Source organism: Prorops nasuta, unplaced genomic scaffold (assembly GCF_024137725.1).
Source record: "Prorops nasuta isolate Cenicafe-Biocafe unplaced genomic scaffold, Cenicafe_Pnas_1.2 PNAS00051, whole genome shotgun sequence".
Taxonomy (NCBI): domain Eukaryota; kingdom Metazoa; phylum Arthropoda; class Insecta; order Hymenoptera; family Bethylidae; genus Prorops; species Prorops nasuta.
In genome coordinates, this window is record NW_027116848.1 from 733943 (window position 1) to 753261 (window position 19319).

At 38.4% G+C, this 19319-nt stretch overlaps 1 protein-coding gene across 5 annotated transcripts in view; it reads left to right on the forward strand.

Annotated features, from left to right (window-relative positions):
- LOC136784284 (dystrophin-like) overlaps positions 1–19319 on the forward strand; it is a 384172-nt gene that overhangs the window by 324360 nt on the left and 40493 nt on the right. The gene's annotated exons all lie outside the window — the stretch shown is intronic.

The window sequence follows — 19319 nt, forward strand, 5'->3', positions numbered from 1 at the left end:
CATCTAACACCCGTTCAGGATCTCTTGGAAGATGATTTTGCACTACGCGTTAAATTTTGTCATTGACTTCTGAAACAATCAGTAGTCAATCCTGATTTCTATCGCAGAATTTGACTCACGGATGATTCCCTATTTACTCCTGCTGGAACATTTAATTTTCATAACTCTCGTACCTATGCCGAGTTTAATCAACACGCTGCATGTGTGAGAAATTATCAGTGTAACCTAGGAGTCGGCCACCTCGCCGAACCAAAGTAGATCGCACGCGTCCGAGTGCGACACCGGTAGTATTGCACATCGCTGACGCCCTGACTTCTTTTCCGGAAATGCGTCAAACCTTGGGCGTCGGCCATGGATGTGGAAACTTTTAGGTTGTCGTGTGTCGAAAGATCATGGCGCTACTGACGACACATGACCTATTAAGCCTCCTACATATATGCGAGTTCCGCGACCATTGAGTTGAGTCTTATTCTGTGCAAGCTTAGCCGCTGCCGCATCATCCGCGTCCCAAGGTCATAACTCTAGTGTTCGTTCCACGGGAGCAGAGTACTCCACCTTATTCTAATAAACCTCTTGCCCAGTCGCCGTGTACTGGTAGTTAAGTTTAGTAATATTCAATCCGAGCCAAGTCGTATAGTAATGGTCGCGAGTGCGTATCTTTCAGTCGTGCCTAACACGTACCGTTCTGAAAGAGAACAACAACTACTACGAACTGATCATAATTAACTAGTGGGAGTAAGCAACAACCATAAGAGAGTCTTGCCTCTCTAATAGTTGTGACGAATAGCAAATATGCCTGCGAATGCTGTTGCAGCATAATTAGCGTTTACTGTAAGTATAATTGTAATACCTGAAAATACATAGTATTTTGTCAAATCTGCTGTTCCAACGTATGTTTATACATACTATCTCTCACCCCGAATCTTGCCAATTCATTAAATTCTTACCGCTCGGAATGTAATATTTTAGTTCATTGTTCTGTGAGTCGCAAACCTCAATCAGCGTTTCTACTGACCCATACTGTAGTGTCAAGTCAGCTGAAACTTGACTGATAGGCGGCCACGACTACCCATTACGTTACAAATCTGGTGACAGCGGTGGGATTTCGCAGGAAATTCTGCTCCCATAGAATTTCCTCAGGGTGTGAACAGTTCCTTTGACACAGTTTTATTCACAATTTTCTACTAACTTCCTATATACAATGGCTTTTACCCCTACATGATCACCATCCGGACCTCCACCTCTTCCACCCGCTAATGGTAGCAACCGCGGAAATGTGTCCGGTTATTTAAATGTTTCCAACGGATTTTACTCTCCCCCCTAGGAGAGGTCTTAATCCAACTCCAAACAGTACCCTCTTATAATGGCTCGAGCGACGATCTGGGACCTTTTATAGAAAATTTAGAAAATATTTACTCTACCGTGTCGGACGCCGCATGTCAGGAATTCGTTCCTTTAGTATTGGCCAATCTAGTCGGTTCTGCTCGTGTGAGCGTTACTGGTAAACGGTTCCCTTCCGTCAAGGACTTGATCACTCACTTACGACGAAAATTGCAACCTTCCCGGACTTTCATAGATTTGGTCACACAATGTGGAAAATTAGCTATGCCTCCTAACGAAGCCTTGGGTTCGAATATAGATCGAGCTGAACGCCTGAAAGCTGACCTTGATGCCGCGTACGAAAACAAATACGGGTCAGAATCGCTCGATTGATACAGGGGCCCAATGCTGGGGAATTCCTGGAAGTATTCATGGATGGATTAGCTCCGGAATATTACACTCCTGTGTATTCCAGAAATCCCCGAAATCTGCAAGAAGCTTGCGGTTATGTGCGCATACGGGAGTTCGGTATAGAGAGAAGAAAAGCCTTTGATAACTTCAATTTTCCTCCTTACTCCCAGAATCCAAGTGCTTATCAACCTTCCCCGTACTATTCCTCATTTCTTTCCCCTCATCCTTCTCAATACCCTCCGTTCCCCCGCTATCTTCAACTTCCACCTGCACCCGGACCTAATGGTTATCCACCTCCTCCCGATTAACACTATCGATCACGACCCCCTAGACCTCCACAGCCAGAACCCCGGAGCTCACCTGTGGACAGTGTCGAAGGGTTGGGCATAGAGCATCCAGCTGTCGGGCGTCTCCTGCATATCCTTCCAATACTCATGTTCCTACTACTGCAGTAATGAAGGCTGTTGAAGAGACCGGTGATTTAAACTGCGATCAGGTTCGCCCGAACGACGCGTCGACGAACTTATCATAGAAACCGCGTCCGTTCAAATTCTAACCGCACCTCAGAAAAAGGGAAAAGACCCGCCACCTGTAACCACCATTTTGAGCTATTCGCCTCGTGCGACCCTGGTAATCAAGAAAATTGCCCAACTGAGCAACTTGGACGGAGAATTTTTTGTGGATACAGGCTCACACATTAACATCATATTGTATAATGCCCTCCGGGAGGATATCGGCCTTGAATACCCCGATTTCCCGGCCCTACGGGGCCTCAGAGGACAACTTGACGTAGTAGGATCTGTCACACTTACCATCGATGAGGAACCTCATAGATTTCAAGTCATAGAGGACTTTGACCTACCTTACACCGGAGTTTTGGGGATGCCCTTCCTCAATCAAACTGAGGCGCAGATCTCCTTGTTACATCGGACCTTGGTTACCTCCAGTAAAGCAGTGAGCCCTCTACCATTCAAAAATAGTGACGAGCTCCTAAGTATAAGAGAAGGGTGTACTAGGGCCGACTCCGCTCATCACCCTCCGCAGTCCCTTAATGTTACCATAAGCTCTCCTGCAGCATCACCTCCGGAGGAAGATTCTCCAATAACTCCTCCTTACCTAGGCGAAGATCCTAGAAGAGAGCTGCCCTACGAAGACACTATACTTGGAATTGAACCTTTAAAAACCCAGGAAAGGACTATAGTCTTGGAAGCCCTGTTCCTCAAACCACCTACGGAAGATCCAGACGCTCAAACCGTGATTAGGTCATTAATTCACGAGTATTGCGACATATTCTATTTGACGGGAGATCAACCTGACACTGAGAATAAAACCGATCTTTACCACGAAATCGATACCCCGGAGGAGCTGCTTTCAAGATCCGACAGTACCGAATTGAAGAAACACTCCATTCTGAGGTACAAAGCCAGGTCGACGTACTCTTAGAGAACAGTATAGTGGTCCCTTCGTCATTGCCCTACAATTCTCATTTGTGGATTTTACCAAAGGCACCCGACTCTCAAGGAAAGAAGTGGTGGCGCCTAGTTACCGACTTCAGACGACTAAACGAACAAACCGTAGGAGATTCTTACCCCCTTACTATCATCGTGGACATCCTGGAATAACTAGGCGGATCCAAGTATTTTTCTATTTTCGATTTGACCAGTGGATTCCACCAAATTCACCTTCATCCCCGGGATCGACATAAAACAGCATTCTCTACGCCCTTCGAATATTACGAGTATACTCGGATGCCCTTTGGTCTGAAGAATGCCCCCGCCACCTTCCAGCGCCTCATGGATCGAATCTTACAAGGACTCCAAGGACAGGAACTTTTTGTATACCTTGATGATATTATTGTATTTTCTGCCACTCTCTCCAAACACATCAATAAATGCAAGCGATTATTCAGCAGAATTCGACAATACAGTCTCGAACTACAATCGGAAAAGTGTGCCTTCCTAAAACAACAAATCACTTATTTAGGTCACCTTATCAACCCGAATGGCGTCCCGCCCCTTCCCTCTAAGGTGGAGGCTGTACGAAAATTTCCACTACCTACCAACCCCAAGAACTTCAAACAGTTTTTAGGATTAGCCGGTTATTATCGACGTTTTATTCCCAATTTCGCTTAAAGAACCAAACCTCTGACTCAATTGCTCAAGGAAGGTATCATCTTTACTTGGAATGAGGATGCCCAGGCCAGCTTCGAAGACTTACGAGCCTGCCTGTGCGAAGCTCCAGTTCTGGCCTATCCAGATTTCCAGATTCCTTTCATCATCACGTGCGACGCTACTGAATTCGCTATAGGCGCCATTCTTAGTCAGGGAAAACTTGGACACGATCGACCCATAGTATACGCATCTCGTACGCTTACCGACCCTGAAACTCGCTATTCTACATCCGAAAAAGAGGGATTGGCTGCTGTTTATGCTATTAAACAGTTTCGTCATTACGTATATGGGAGAAAATTTACTCTCGTCACTGACGACCAACCGCTTGTTTGGCTCAGCAAGGCGACCCCACACCAATCGTATCCAAAGATGGAAACTATGTTTAGAGGAGTTCGACTATGAAATCATCTATAAGAAAGGAGCATCTAACTGCAATGCTGACGCTCTATCACGGAATCCTGTGCCGATTGCTCTACCAGTGTTCCGCGATGATCCCAGTTACCTTCCCCATCAAAAACAACTTCCGGTGGACACCCAGTCAATTGGTGCCCGTCTGAGAAATCGCCGCCGGGAAGAAGCCGCTACCCCTATTATTTATGCCTAATTAGACTCTTCTGCCAATCTCGAGACCTCTACAGAAGTTCACCGTTTAACCAATATCGACCCCAGTCCCCCTACAAGCATGTTACCGACCCTTTTGGAAGAAACGACTCTCCCCGATGACACCAACTCGGAAAATCCTCTAGAGGACATATCTGAGGAACCCAGTGTTCTCGGAGATTCGTTCGAGGCCGAGTGTACCCCGCTGATCTCCGAACAATGCTCCATTCTTACCTAGTTGAGTACCAGACAAGAAGAAATCCATAAACTTTTGACGTCCCTCTACAACGAACAATCATCAGACGAAGATACTGATTCTGACGAGGAAAACGATGCAGACTCGTGTTTAAAACCTACTACAACCTCTGAACCTCTGAACTTTACTCTCCCCTCGCCTGCTAAGATAAAACCCATAGGACGCATTACTTGGATATCCACTGATTTTGAAAAACCCGAAGATGAACTCTCTGGCTCCGACGCCGAGTCGGATATCACCGTAGTGGATGCTATCCAAGATAAAACCATGCCACTCCCTCAATACGATCCATCTTTAGATCCTGATCACAGCTGTATTGAACCCAACCCTATCTCAGATAAATTTCCTCCTAGCTCTCCCCCTAACCCCATGAAATGTAAGATAGAAAGCTCCGCTTATGTTCTGTGTCACCGCTCCAGCAACATCGTCCATCTGATCGCATCTGACTGCTCCTTTTAAGACCCCATTAGCCAAATGGTAATAGAAACTGGAAGAATCGACCTGAAAACCATAAAAAATCCTTTTCCTCTTGGGTCCATTCAAGACTTTCCTTACAAAACCACCAAGATCATCCTGGTCATTACCCATCCCCGCGAAGTAATCCCCGCCAGTGACGAAGAAATTCATAATCTCTGAAAAAGCTAAAAATTTGGTTCGCGAGAATAATATTACGAAGTTCAGCATCGGTCCGTATAAACTCGAAACCACCCAGCTGATAGCGCGTTATTTGAGCTCCGTCTTTTCCCGTGCGTTCCACGATGACGATGTCGAAATCATTATCTGCACTGCTGAAGTTGTGACTCCTCCAGTTCAGATAAGAAGACACATCTTTCTGGAATATCATGGAGGCTTAGTTGGAGTTCATAAGGGAGTGACCAAGACGTATCATAGAATTAGGGAACATTATAATTGGCCCTGTCTCCATAAGGACGTCCAGAGCATTGTACGATCCTGCGATAGTTGTCAACGGCAGAAACTTGTTCGTGTAAAACCTAAACTACCAATGCTAATAACAGACACCCCTTGTGCCCCCTTCGATAAGGTAGCCCTAGATACAGTAGGCCCTTTTCCTATTACACCCTCCGGAAATTTACATGTTCTAACCATGCAGTGTAATTTGACTAAATTTTGCATTGCTGTTGCAATACCTAACATTCGCGCCGCCACCATTGCTGACGCATTCTCTAGACACTTCGTTGCTCAATTTGGTCTTCCGCGTGTCATTCTCACTGATAGAGGCGGTGGGTAGGAGAATGACCTAAAGATAAAATGTCCTAACGATAAAATGACCTAAAAACGCTAACTTCACATTGGTTAAAAGCCGGTATTGCAGATTACCGACCGAATCGTCCGAATTTCCTAAATTTGAGTAGCTGGCAACGCTGGACTGTCAAACGTCAGTAAATAGAGACAGAGGTTATGCACAGTAGGGAAAAATTCTGGATCTGTCAGATAAGTATTTTAAATGAATAAATGAAAATGAATGAATTACTTTGTGGGTATTTCTTACATTTTACAGAAGAGCTACGAGAGGAAACATTTAAAATATTATGATGTCATGGAAGATCAGGAGGTATTCAAAGAATTTGCTAAGCAACATATTTTGAAATATTTAAGAGCTGAACCACAATAGGATTATTTGTTATCCACACTGACAGTCTTTGGATAAACGAGAGAGAGAAGGTTATGCTGCTCGAATAATGTTAGGATATTAATACTGTGCCTGGATTGCATATTGCTGCCAAACAGTTTTTGCTTTAGCAGCCTTCGTGTTGAATAATGCCTATAAAGAAGGCATGTTTTTAAGAGGTCTAGTATATAGGGGAGATCATTTTTCTCGTGTAATTTTGGTAGTGAGTATAAACTTAAAACTTTTCAATCTGGAACAAGCTTATGCAGGATTAACGCAAATTACTTGTACAGTTATTTGAGCAAATAAATTCTTTTTAGAAGCTCTATCAAACATATACCTTTTGCTTGGATATAATGTTATATGTTTTTTGTAGATTTGTTGAGAAGAAAAGATGTGAGATTACCTTTCGAACAGTCTTTGGAAACTGCAGAAGCTATCTGACTAATATGGTTGCAATCTCACTGAAGTAAAAGAATGAGATGTCTTGGTGAATTTTGTAAAATACAATTCTACAGAAATGTCTCAGTTACTTTTGATAAGAAGAAAGACCACTTAATTTTATTGAAACAATCTGTGTGTGTGCTATAATATTTATTACTTTTCTTAGATACAATGATGAAACAAGTTTCTGATTACCTGGCCTCTATTGTGGAGAACCTGATTGAGAAATGACTACTACTAGACTCGAGGAATCGAATATAAACCTTACTAGAAGAAATTGGAACATTAATGTAAAGTATTGCATGCTGTACATTTCTCTCTAATAGCAACTATTCATTCTATCATGATAAATACTTTATAATTTTAACTAAACTTTGTTAAATGACTGTTTCAATTTTTCATATTATTCTTTAGATTTCACAATTTACCTGATGGAAGAAAAATATGATTAAAGGAATTCTAAACTACTAATTGAAGCATTATAAATTACCAGTGCTATTATTACACGAATTTCCTGAAATAGCTGCCTATAATAGAGGATATACTGAGTGTCCACATTTTAAATGTTGAAAAATCAGGAATTTTTAGTTCCAAAGTAATGACTTAAAGAGACCCTCGATCAAAAAATATATTTTGTGCATTAAGTGGAACTTAGAAGAGTGTTTACAGATTAAATTTAAACAACGCATGTTCCAATATTTATAATTGCGGTGTGGCAAATTTATGGTCATATATATATGAAGGTAAAAGATACAAAGGTTCTTATAGCATCTGATTATGAATGCCATTCTTAAATATATATATATGTACATGTAGTATATGTATGCATGACTGTTGCAGGACTGCTAATTGGGAATATCCATTCAAGAAAAGAGCAATATTTGGATTATTACAGCAAAGCAAGTGACACCAAAATATTATGAAATACTTATGGATTTTGGTAAGATAATAGAAGCATATTATTTTGTAAAAACGAATAATTTCATTTTGTTTATTTAATGATGATATTTGTGGAACAGCTTATCAATCTATAATGTCTAGTGACTGCAAATTTCTTATTATGTAATTATATTTCGTCCTCTAATTCTGAATCATTTATTTCCTCGACCACAATTATGTTTTCATTTGGAATGTCTGGCTGATAATGAAATCCATTGGAGATTGATTGTTGTAGGAAATCGAATACATTCCTTTCAACATTTGGATTATTTATGTCTAACGCTATTAGTTTGTTTAAATTTTCCCATGCGGGGAATATCCAAAGATCCAATTTATTGGTTTTTGCCTTTTTTTTATAGGTTCCTCTTTTGAGCTGGTCATATATGACCAAGTAATTTTTCAGGATAATTACCATTCCACCTGTAACATTATTTCTGTAATTTTATAGTTTGTACTAGAAAGCGAAAGCATTATTGTAAGGTATAAAGAAAACAAAATAATTTAATGATACATTAACACATTTAATGCTAGTAAATTAACATTAAATGTGAATTTTTTTTGGATAGAATAATGAAATCTATATTTCTTTAAATCTACCAAAATAATTTTTGGTCAAAGTATAAAGGATATAAGTATATATACTTACAAAAGAAGTTAATACATGTCGGATGGACTCCTAAAGTTTGCTTCATGTATAAATGATAGCGCTCTTGCGCATTGTTTGTTCGATTCGTTGATTGGTATACAGACATAGCATTGGCCCCTGTTTTTATAATCCATTGCCGATTAAAATATTGTAAGAGAGGCGATAGAACTTCAAATATTTCTTCGTCCTCTTCTATTTTATTTATAATTTTTAGAAACGCCAACTCTATAAATTTGGCGGGCAGCAAAGATATATTGGCCATCATTTTAATATAATTTATAGCCAATTGCTTTTTTTGCGGATCTAAGTTATTATTGATGGCTTCATTTATTTTCAATTTTTTAACTTTCTTATTGACACTGCAAAAGATCATAAAGAGATACATATGTATATGTAATTATACAACCTGAAAATAAAAGGCGGCTTTCAATTTTGAAAACAGTAATATTAAATTCCTAATGTCGACAATTTTTTAAGGAAAGAGAATAGCAAAACTTGCAAAACATGGAAGTAAAACTTAAACTCTCTATTTAAAGAAACAATTCATTGAAGCATATATGTAGGGATGTGCTTATATTTAACATGGCAAATGACAAAGCGCGAGCATGCACATTTGACAAATATTAAATTTTGTTTCAAGTTTTCGACGATGCCAAATAAAAATAAAATGGTCTAAAGCTTTAATTCCTTGGCTCCTTACTACAATGACTTTTTTATCCTCATTCCTTACACAGTTATCGTCATATGAAATTCAATGATTTATTACAAATTAGGTCTAAGGTAAAAGATGAATATTTCTTAGAATTCCGATCGTAAATGACAGTTTACGTTGCAAATCTGAGGTGTATTACTTAAATGTCGCCCACTACAATCTGTATATGATTTTCTATTATACATTTGAAATAAAAAAATTACATGGTGCAAATGAAAATAGCATCCATGCACGCGACACTGTGGAAAAATATTCCGAAGGGCTGAAGTTAGGGCAACTTCATAGTCTGCCATAAAATTAGCAGGCTGCATGTTTGGAGCTATCTTTTGCATTATTAATGAAATTGTCTTAGAATAATTTTCGCAAGTCTTCGATTTCATTAGAGCCCAAGCAAATGGAATTATCTGTGAAATTTAATTAAAATTATTATAGATGCGTGCAATTACTAATTGTGTCTAATGATACGTGAACTGTATTAATAGGTACAATATACTTTACTTTATTAAATCTTTCGGTCATTACTGATAATATTTGGTACACGCCGACTATCTGCGGCGTTGTTTGAAAGGTGGCATCTATAAAATATTCGGTTGCCCCTTCTGTTAATTCGGCTGCAAAACTCGGGTCATCAAATATTACGGATATAGTTTCCTCATTTTCATCATTGCAAGTAAAAAATTGCAATTTATGTACGCTATTATTATAGGCGAAAGTAAATAATTTCTCCCATTTCTCATTTTTTAGCGTTTCCTGCAAATCCGTCAGCTCTTTAACATCAGGTGGATTATAAATTTGTACCCATTTTCTTAAAGAGCTTTGTATTTCATTTAATGGCAAATACTTAATTTCATCTGGAAATCTAATATAATAATTGAAATTACTCTCTGGATATTAAACAATTAACTGATATCTCACTTTTTTAAGCATTCATCGTAAATTTCCTTTCCCGTTTTCAATGAATTTTCAGCCATTTTATGAGCAAACTCTCGTATTGTTGCTTTTTGCAAATATTCTTCCTCTGGTGCATGAATATGTCCCCTCGTTTCTTGAAAAAAGCCGTTTTTCAGTGTTGCTTTCCCTAGACATTCTTTATCTTTGCAACGAAGATAACTAAAAAACAATCAAATGGAAATATTAATTAATTTGTCGGAAGAAAATTGCTAAAAATGTTAAATAACATACTACGTACGTCACGATTTCCCTTGAACTATTGGTATATTTTCGGACTGTATGGTAAATGAATCCATTGTGAAATACATTTTTCAATTTTTTAGCATTCACATTTTTCTGTTTAAAAATTCTGTTTGGTCTGGTTCTTTCCATAATTATTTCTGGTGTTTGACACTCGCGAAAAATTAATGAAAAGAAAACAAAAAAGGATAATTGTTATATATTTATTTCGATAGGTTTCTTATTCAAAATTGTATCGAAATAAAGGACGGTATCAATAAACCAAACTTCAACTCAGTACGGGACTCGCTAAGGATGATATAAACAAACAGAGGTCTGAGCTTGCGATTTAGTAATGACGAACAGAGAGAAAGAGACAGAGAGAGTTCTGTTTGTTTATATCATCCTTAGCGAGTCCCGTACTGAGTTTTAAGTTTGGTTTATTGATACCGTCCTTTATTTCGATATAATTTTGAATAAGAAACCTATCGAAATAAATATATAACAATTATCCTTTTTTGTTTTCTTTTCATTAATTTTTCGCGAGTGTCAAACACCAGAAATAATTATGGAAAGAATCAGACCAAACAGAATTTTTAAACAGAAAAATGTGAATGCTAAAAAAATTAAAAATGTATTTCACAATGGATTCATTTACCATACAGTCCGAAAATATACCAATAGTTCAAGGGAAATCGTGACGTACGTAGTATGTTATTTAACATTTTTAGCAATTTTCTTCCGACAAATTAATTAATATTTCCATTTGATTGTTTTTTAGTTATCTTCGTTGCAAAGATAAAGAATGTCTAGGGAAAGCAACACTGAAAAACGGCTTTTTTCAAGAAACGAGGGGACATATTCATGCACCAGAGGAAGAATATTTGCAAAAAGCAACAATACGAGAGTTTGCTCATAAAATGGCTGAAAATTCATTGAAAACGGGAAAGGAAATTTACGATGAATGCTTAAAAAAGTGAGATATCAGTTAATTGTTTAATATCCAGAGAGTAATTTCAATTATTATATTAGATTTCCAGATGAAATTAAGTATTTGCCATTAAATGAAATACAAAGCTCTTTAAGAAAATGGGTACAAATTTATAATCCACCTGATGTTAAAGAGCTGACGGATTTGCAGGAAACGCTAAAAAATGAGAAATGGGAGAAATTATTTACTTTCGCCTATAATAATAGCGTACATAAATTGCAATTTTTTACTTGCAATGATGAAAATGAGGAAACTATATCCGTAATATTTGATGACCCGAGTTTTGCAGCCGAATTAACAGAAGGGGCAACCGAATATTTTATAGATGCCACCTTTCAAACAACGCCGCAGATAGTCGGCGTGTACCAAATATTATCAGTAATGACCGAAAGATTTAATAAAGTAAAGTATATTGTACCTATTAATACAGTTCACGTATCATTAGACACAATTAGTAATTGCACGCATCTATAATAATTTTAATTAAATTTCACAGATAATTCCATTTGCTTGGGCTCTAATGAAATCGAAGACTTGCGAAAATTATTCTAAGACAATTTCATTAATAATGCAAAAGATAGCTCCAAACATGCAGCCTGCTAATTTTATGGCAGACTATGAAGTTGCCCTAACTTCAGCCCTTCGGAATATTTTTCCACAGTGTCGCGTGCATGGATGCTATTTTCATTTGCACCATGTAATTTTTTTATTTCAAATGTATAATAGAAAATCATATACAGATTGTAGTGGGCGACATTTAAGTAATACACCTCAGATTTGCAACGTAAACTGTCATTTACGATCGGAATTCTAAGAAATATTCATCTTTTACCTTAGACCTAATTTGTAATAAATCATTGAATTTCATATGACGATAACTGTGTAAGGAATGAGGATAAAAAAGTCATTGTAGTAAGGAGCCAAGGAATTAAAGCTTTAGACCATTTTATTTTTATTTGGCATCGTCGAAAACTTGAAACAAAATTTAATATTTGTCAAATGTGCATGCTCGCGCTTTGTCATTTGCCATGTTAAATATAAGCACATCCCTACATATATGCTTCAATGAATTGTTTCTTTAAATAGAGAGTTTAAGTTTTACTTCCATGTTTTGCAAGTTTTGCTATTCTCTTTCCTTAAAAAATTGTCGACATTAGGAATTTAATATTACTGTTTTCAAAATTGAAAGCCGCCTTTTATTTTCAGGTTGTATAATTACATATACATATGTATCTCTTTATGATCTTTTGCAGTGTCAATAAGAAAGTTAAAAAATTGAAAATAAATGAAGCCATTAATAATAACTTAGATCCGCAAAAAAAGCAATTGGCTATAAATTATATTAAAATGATGGCCAATATATCTTTGCTGCCCGCCAAATTTATAGAGTTGGCGTTTCTAAAAATTATAAATAAAATAGAAGAGGACGAAGAAATATTTGAAGTTCTATCGCCTCTCTTACAATATTTTAATCGGCAATGGATTATAAAAACAGGGGCCAATGCTATGTCTGTATACCAATCAACGAATCGAACAAACAATGCGCAAGAGCGCTATCATTTATACATGAAGCAAACTTTAGGAGTCCATCCGACATGTATTAACTTCTTTTGTAAGTATATATACTTATATCCTTTATACTTTGACCAAAAATTATTTTGGTAGATTTAAAGAAATATAGATTTCATTATTCTATCCAAAAAAAATTCACATTTAATGTTAATTTACTAGCATTAAATGTGTTAATGTATCATTAAATTATTTTGTTTTCTTTATACCTTACAATAATGCTTTCGCTTTCTAGTACAAACTATAAAATTACAGAAATAATGTTACAGGTGGAATGGTAATTATCCTGAAAAATTACTTGGTCATATATGACCAGCTCAAAAGAGGAACCTATAAAAAAAAGGCAAAAACCAATAAATTGGATCTTTGGATATTCCCCGCATGGGAAAATTTAAACAAACTAATAGCGTTAGACATAAATAATCCAAATGTTGAAAGGAATGTATTCGATTTCCTACAACAATCAATCTCCAATGGATTTCATTATCAGCCAGACATTCCAAATGAAAACATAATTGTGGTCGAGGAAATAAATGATTCAGAATTAGAGGACGAAATATAATTACATAATAAGAAATTTGCAGTCACTAGACATTATAGATTGATAAGCTGTTCCACAAATATCATCATTAAATAAACAAAATGAAATTATTCGTTTTTACAAAATAATATGCTTCTATTATCTTACCAAAATCCATAAGTATTTCATAATATTTTGGTGTCACTTGCTTTGCTGTAATAATCCAAATATTGCTCTTTTCTTGAATGGATATTCCCAATTAGCAGTCCTGCAACAGTCATGCATACATATACTACATGTACATATATATATATATATTTAAGAATGGCGTTCATAATCAGATGCTATAAGAACCTTTGTATCTTTTACCTTCATATATATATGACCATAAATTTGCCACACCGCAATTATAAATATTGGAACATGCGTTGTTTAAATTTAATCTGTAAACACTCTTCTAAGTTCCACTTAATGCACAAAATATATTTTTTGATCGAGGGTCTCTTTAAGTCATTACTTTGGAACTAAAAATTCCTGATTTTTTAACATTTAAAATGTGGACACTCAGTATATCCTCTATTATAGGCAGCTATTTCAGGAAATTCGTGTAATAATAGCACTGGTAATTTATAATGCTTCAATTAGTAGTTTAGAATTCCTTTAATCATATTTTTCTTCCATCAGGTAAATTGTGAAATCTAAAGAATAATATGAAAAATTGAAACAGTCATTTAACAAAGTTTAGTTAAAATTATAAAGTATTTATCATGATAGAATGAATAGTTGCTATTAGAGAGAAATGTACAGCATGCAATACTTTACATTAATGTTCCAATTTCTTCTAGTAAGGTTTATATTCGATTCCTCGAGTCTAGTAGTAGTCATTTCTCAATCAGGTTCTCCACAATAGAGGCCAGGTAATCAGAAACTTGTTTCATCATTGTATCTAAGAAAAGTAATAAATATTATAGCACACACACAGATTGTTTCAATAAAATTAAGTGGTCTTTCTTCTTATCAAAAGTAACTGAGACATTTCTGTAGAATTGTATTTTACAAAATTCACCAAGACATCTCATTCTTTTACTTCAGTGAGATTGCAACCATATTAGTCAGATAGCTTCTGCAGTTTCCAAAGACTGTTCGAAAGGTAATCTCACATCTTTTCTTCTCAACAAATCTACAAAAAACATATAACATTATATCCAAGCAAAAGGTATATGTTTGATAGAGCTTCTAAAAAGAATTTATTTGCTCAAATAACTGTACAAGTAATTTGCGTTAATCCTGCATAAGCTTGTTCCAGATTGAAAAGTTTTAAGTTTATACTCACTACCAAAATTACACGAGAAAAATGATCTCCCCTATATACTAGACCTCTTAAAAACATGCCTTCTTTATAGGCATTATTCAACACGAAGGCTGCTAAAGCAAAAACTGTTTGGCAGCAATATGCAATCCAGGCACAGTATTAATATCCTAACATTATTCGAGCAGCATAACCTTCTCTCTCTCGTTTATCCAAAGACTGTCAGTGTGGATAACAAATAATCCTATTGTGGTTCGGCTCTTAAATATTTCAAAATATGTTGCTTAGCAAATTCTTTGAATACCTCCTGATCTTCCGTGACATCATAATATTTTAAATGTTTCCTCTCGTAGCTCTTCTGTAAAATTTAAGAAATACCCACAAAGTAATTCATTCATTTTCATTTATTCATTTAAAATACTTATCTGACAGATCCAGAATTTTTCCCTACTGTGCATAACCTCTGTCTCTATTTACTGACGTTTGACAGTCCAGCGTTGCCAGCTACTCAAATTTAGGAAATTCGGACGATTCGGTCGGTAATCTGCAATACCGGCTTTTAACCAATGTGAAGTTAGCGTTTTTAGGTCATTTTATCGTTAGGACTTTTTATCTTTAGGCCATTCTCCTACCCACCATCGAGGCACCGGCTTTTTAGGAAAATTACTCAAGGCAGTAACCCCTCTTTTTAAAATCAAACACCTGACTACCTCCGGTTATCGACCCCAGACCAATGAATCCCTAGAAAGACGTCATTTGGTGCTCACCGAGTACCTAAAGCATAACATCAACCAATACTCGGACTGAGATTTAATCATCCCCTTCACCATGTTCTCCTATAACACTTCCGTGCACAAAGCTACAGGGTTTACGCCATATGAATTAGTTTATGGACGCAAAGCGCAGTCCCCCGTCTCCGTCTATGCGATTGAGGAGTTATTAACCTTCGACGCATATGCACAGGAGCTGGCTCAGCAGTTAACCCGGCTTCACGCTTTAGCAAGAGAACGCGAAATCCAAGCTAAAGAAAAATCCATTGAATATTACGATCGAATCGCCGCTGTCGTCTCCTATTCCCCCGGAGATCTGGTCTATGTCCTAAGAGAACCTAGAAAGCATAAACTAGACTCCCAGTATATAGGGCCATACGTCATTGATTCAATCAACGACAAGCACAACGCTATCATCCTTACTGACGCTGGAGTTTCCATCACCAAACATCTGGACAAACTAAAGCCTGCCTCCGCATCCCCCTTCCCCACTATCACCTCTACTAACCACGAAATCTAATGCATGTATTACTTTGTTTTGTAGAGCAACTCTTGGTGATAACTAGCGTTTACTAGCAACTCTTGGTGATAGCTAGCGTTTACTAGCAACTCTTGGTGATAGCTAGCGTTTACTAGCAACTCTTGGTGATAGCTAGCGTTTACTAGCAGCTCTTGGTGATAGCTAGCGTTTACTAGCAACTCTTGGTGATAGCTAGGGTTTACTAGCAACTCTTGGTGGTAGCTAGCGTTTACTAGCTACTATTGATTATTGATGATAAATAGCTTTTAATCTATTAGTGCAAATTGAACTCTCTGAAACAGCCTCAACCAGCAACAAACCCGAAAGGAACTGCCGAGGAACTTTGGGTCATATAAAAAAAACGCTTGCAACGTTTTCGAGGAAAGGTCACTCCAGTATATTGTTACATTCCTAAAATCCTGTAACCTATCTATTCATCTATTCCTTACCCTAAGCCAATCCATGCCATTACAGCACTTTCTGGAACCCACGCAGATCTTACCAGTCGAAGTCCGCCCTGGAAATCCCACTTCTCTTCCCTTATCCGCCAAGTCCTTCAAGAATCCCGGACAACGGAAACCCAGACGCAGGACGCTGTTTCCTACAAAACCCCTACTTTACCCCTCGATCTCCTAATCTAAAGACTCGCCCATCCCCTATCTCTATTATAGAACGGTAATAGGGATTGGAAGCCAGGGGAATATTAATAATTACAAACAAACTGAATTCCTTTTTCCTTCTCGTATATTTTTACATCTCTTATCATGACAAATATTATTTCTTATTTCTTTTTTTTTTGTTTTTCCTTTTTCCTCTTTTTCCTTAAAACCCGTGAATTCCAAGGACCTCCTCTTCAGCCAATTCCGGCTCATCGTTGGACCACCGGTCCTCCTCCTGAGGATTCGGTCGCAACCATCTGGTATGCTGAAGCCACCGGATCCCCAGGAAGTCAAACTCCTCGCGCAAGAGCCACTCCTCCCCCAGCCTGTCCAGGAACCAATTATTATTCTCCCGCAGGTCCCTCCTCTCTATCCTGACAGCCCACATCTCTCCGATGTCGAACAGCAACGCTGCAGAAAGGCATTCCGTCAGATACACCTCCACACAGCACTTGAAGAAAAATTTTTTTTTACGCTCCTACAGTGCTTCCTTCCTCTGTGCATGACTGACCCTCTCATTTGGTATCCACAAAGTTATTTTACTGCTAAGAAATGAAGTTATCCGTCCGGCGTAGAGTTAATCAGAACAATATCGTTCCTCGCCAATACCACACTTTTATACCAAATTTCCCAATCCACTCCCGATTACAACACCAACTTTGTGACGCACGAGATTCACCGCACTACAAAACCGATATCACCATGACTACTATTATAAATATATTATTTATAATGAGACACACTAAGCATCACGCAGGTCTCCTGGACCCATGCGTACAACATCACTCACCTGAAACACAACCCTGGCATCTTCTTCGAAAAAATTGCAACCCTACAGTACTATCCTGTGCTATGGAAGGTTGCCACAACCATCGACATCGCAAATTTGACCAGCCAAGCCCCTAGTCACGGAAAATTCTATCACACGCTCCTCTATGTGTGCAAGGGCAACATCTCTTGCATCAATGACAGTAAACTCAAAGAGATCGGACGCAAAATAGTTGACACTGAACTTTTTGCTTCAATACTTCGCCGGGGCTTACATCCTACCGAGCTTAACCGAAACCGTCGAAGCGCTCCCCTAGGATTCGTAGGAGGACTCTCCAAAACCCTTTTTGGCACACTAACGGAGGAAAATGGCGAATATTACACTAGCGAAATATTAAAGTTACAATAAAAAGGAGCTCATACTGCTCATTTGCTTGAAAAACAGACGCATGTGGTATAGTCTGAATTCTCTGCCTTGCACCTTCCTATTTCTCGCCTAAATAACCATACCCAAGAGCTTCAAGAACAATCCAAGGCCTTGGCCGACGCTATCGCTCTCACCGACGACGCCCTCGAACAAGAAAAACACGCAAGGGTACATCGAGATTACGTCCGACACATGGAAATGTACGCAAACTAATATAGGACCAGCATTCTATTCCTTGTGGATGCTGTTCTCTTCGCTCGTCGTGGAATTTTGCAACCCATGATACTTACACCTACCCGGTTACAACAGGCCTTGCAAGAAGCCACCCTCAAGACTGGATTTCCCCTGCCTTTCGATGAGGAAGACCTAATGATGGAAGACATCCAGGAACTCTCTCTCTCCTACATGTTAACCATCACAATAGACAATTGGTAGTCGTCTTCGAAGTCCCTCTCCTCAACAAGGAAGAATATTATCTGTACAAAACTTATCCTTACCCAACCCACCATAACCGTCCAATAACCAAACTATCACCACCTTTATTCAACCTGCTCATCCCTATCTCGCAGTCTCCTCTTCCCAACGTTTCTACACCCCCATTCCTTCCGAATCACTATCCCATTGTCTCCATCACCTGAAAACATACTACTGTGCTCCTGGAGTACCTCTTCATAAGATCTCTTATAACCAGGAATGCGAGTTATCCATCCTCCAGCACCATGACACCACCCAATGGACTGGTTGCGACATCAGGGTTGCCTCCTTCAGCGATCCCTTCTGGACACCCTTGGTCCAACCCCGAACCTGGTTATACTCTCTACCAAAACCTGTGCAAATCACCCTCATCTGCCAAGGAAACGTAAGAGGGACTGAAACCATCCTTGGAGATGGAATTATACAGTTAGAAGCTGGATGCTTCGCGGACACTACATCTACTCAGCTACGATCTCTGCAAACCCTGATGGTGTCCGATGTGACCCACTTCGAAGCCCTAGAGCTGATGCCTCTCCCCGAACTTCTACCCGAAGGTTATCTACCAGCTCTACAGAAACTGATGAAAATACAGCCTATTAAAACTAAACCATTAGCGGACTGGAATATATCCGAAAACAGCGTAGCCCTCAAGGACATAGCCCGAGAAGCGAAGGGCCTGCAGAGACAAGATTCCACAGCACCTAGAACATCTATCATCTCATATGCTTCATCCGGATCTCTTTTTATATTCATTATATTAACCACGCACCATCAGCATGACGTTTCAACAACCTACTCGCCATGTGCAGAGTATGCCGTACCTGGAACCAATATCAATACCACGGGACTCGCTACCTTTCAGTTAATAAGCATCAAATTCCTCTAAAAATTTTCGGCAGTTGGCCTACCCCATACTTCTCATCCTAGAAACATTGACCTCCACAGGACAATGTTTCATCTAAGGGGGGAGGTGTAACGTAGGGGTCGGCCACCTCGCCGAACCAAAGTAGATC